Raw genomic sequence first — 2,315 nt, forward strand, 5'->3', positions numbered from 1 at the left:
CAGCAGAATTTTTTTTGTAGCCTTGGCCAGATCTGTGCCTTGCCACAATTCTGTCTCTGAGCTCTTCAGGCAGTTCCTTTGACCTTATGATTCTCATTTGCTCTGACATGCACTGTGAGCTGTAAGGTCTTATATAGACAGGTGTGTGGCTTTCCTAATCAAGTCCAATCAGTATAATCAAACACAGCTGGACTCAAATGAAGGTGTAGAACCATCTCAAGGATGATCAGAAGAAATGGACAGCACCTGAGTTAAATATATGAGTGTCACAGCAAAGGGTCTGAATACTTAGGACCATGTGATATTTCAGTTTTTCTTTTTTAATAAATCTGCAAAAATGTCAACAATTCTGTGTTTTTCTGTCAATATGGGGTGCTGTGTGTACATTAATGAGGAAAAAAAAATAACTTGAATGATTTTAGCAAATGGCTGCAATATAACAGAGTGAAAAATTTAAGGGGGTATGAATACTTTCCGTACCCACTGTATATATAAAAAATGTAGTCTGATGAGTCACAATGCACTGGAGAGATTGTGTCCGATCTAACGCTTCCTTGAACACAAACATCCCCCTCACCTCTGAATTATAAATACCACCTGCCTCCACCTAAACACTGTACATGGTGCAAAGCAGATCATTTGGGTGAGTCAGTGTAGTTTCCCTTGATATCACAGCACAGACCACAGATACTATTCTACTTTAAAGCACTAGAGAGGAAGTCAAATATCTTAAACTGTTAGACAAAACTGCACTAACAAGAGGACAAAACTTGCACCAAAATAAAAATCACACGCTATCCAACTACACATCATGATTGTTTGTGTAGGGTTTACTGTAGTTACAGTGACACGTTTTATGACAAATGTTCTAGCTCCAAATCAGGCGAAATCTATTAGACTTCGTGCTCAGAACTCTGTTTTATAGTGCATTTGGAAAATGTTTCCTCCTATTTCTCAACAATGTTCTGCAATACACTACCAGTCAAAAGTCTTTGAACAGTAAAATTTTAATGTTTTTTAAAGAAGCCTCTTCTGCTCACCAAGCCTGCATTTGATCCAAAATACAGCAAAATGTTTTACTATTTAAAATAACTGCTTTCAATTTGAATACATTTTAAAATGCAATTTATTTCTGTGATCAAAGCTGAATTTTCAGCATCATTATTCTAGTCTTCAGTGTCACATGATCCTTCAGAAATTCTAATTTGCTGATTTGCCATTCAGGAAACATTTATTATTATTATTAATCAATATTTAAAACAGTTGAGCAAATTTTTTCAGGATTCTTTGATGAACAGAAAGATCCAAAGATCAGCATTTATCTGAAATAAAAAGCTTTTGTAACATTATACACTATACCATTCAAAAGCTTGGGGTGGTGGGGTTAATATAGAAATTAATACTTTTTAGCAATAATGCTTTAAATTGATCAAAAGTGCTGATAAAGACATTTAGAATGTTACAAAAGATTTCTATTTCAGTTCTTCTGAACTTTCTATTCATCAAAGAAACTTCTACTCGGCTGTTTTCAACATAATAATAATAAATGTCTTCCGAGCAGCAAATCATAATATTAGAATGCTTTCTGAAGGATCATGTGACTGGAGTAATGATGCTAAAAATTCAGCTTTGAAAAATCACAGAAATAAATTACATTTTAAAATATATTCAAATAGAAAACAGTTATTTTAAATAGTACAAATATTTCGAAATTTTACTGTTATTGCTGTACTTTGGCAGACTTGATAATAAATGCAGGCTAGGTGAGCAGAAGAGGCTTCTTTAAAAAACTTTGGTTTAATAAAAAGGTACACTACACAAACACCAGTTTCTACAAAATTCAGATATTTCAGCAGTTTACATAAAACTATATTCACAAAACAGGCCTGACATTTGACAACTAAAATTGAAATTTGTGTTTCCTTCATTACTTTTACTATATTTTAATTTATGCAGAATTTTATTTTTGAATAAATAAATACATCTGGATAAGCGTTACTGTTAACTAAAACAAGAACTAATGAAGTTAATAAAAAAGTATCTTTAATAGAAATAAAAATTTCAATTAATAATCTACAGAATTTTTGCCATTTGCATGTTCCCTGTAGATTAATTAGTATTTAGAGTAACCCTTTCAGGACTCAAACAGGCCACTTCTAACCTATGAATGGACACACCAATGTCAAACTCACCTTTAAAGTGCTGTTTAAAGCTCGAATCAGGTGTAGTTTCTCACTTTTCTTTAAATTTCAGTCTCTCGCGAGAACTCTGGTCTGACGCATGCGGGTTCTCGCGTTATTTCCTTATCACTTCTC

General features: G+C 33.2%; 1 long non-coding RNA gene across 1 annotated transcript in view; it reads right to left on the reverse strand.

Annotated features, from left to right (window-relative positions):
* The window catches only part of LOC107560209 (uncharacterized), a 5,040-nt gene extending 2,805 nt beyond the window's left edge, over window positions 1–2,235 (reverse strand). Inside the window, exon 1 of the long non-coding RNA XR_001605704.1 lies at window positions 2,193–2,235. This is a non-coding gene — a long non-coding RNA (uncharacterized lncRNA). The remainder of the gene's footprint in view (window positions 1–2,192) is intronic.
* Window positions 2,236–2,315: the final 80 nt, after the last annotated feature.

The sequence above is a fragment of the Sinocyclocheilus grahami genome, unplaced genomic scaffold (genome assembly GCF_001515645.1).
Source record: "Sinocyclocheilus grahami isolate Dianchi unplaced genomic scaffold, SAMN03320097.WGS_v1.1 scaffold714.1, whole genome shotgun sequence".
Taxonomy (NCBI): domain Eukaryota; kingdom Metazoa; phylum Chordata; class Actinopteri; order Cypriniformes; family Cyprinidae; genus Sinocyclocheilus; species Sinocyclocheilus grahami.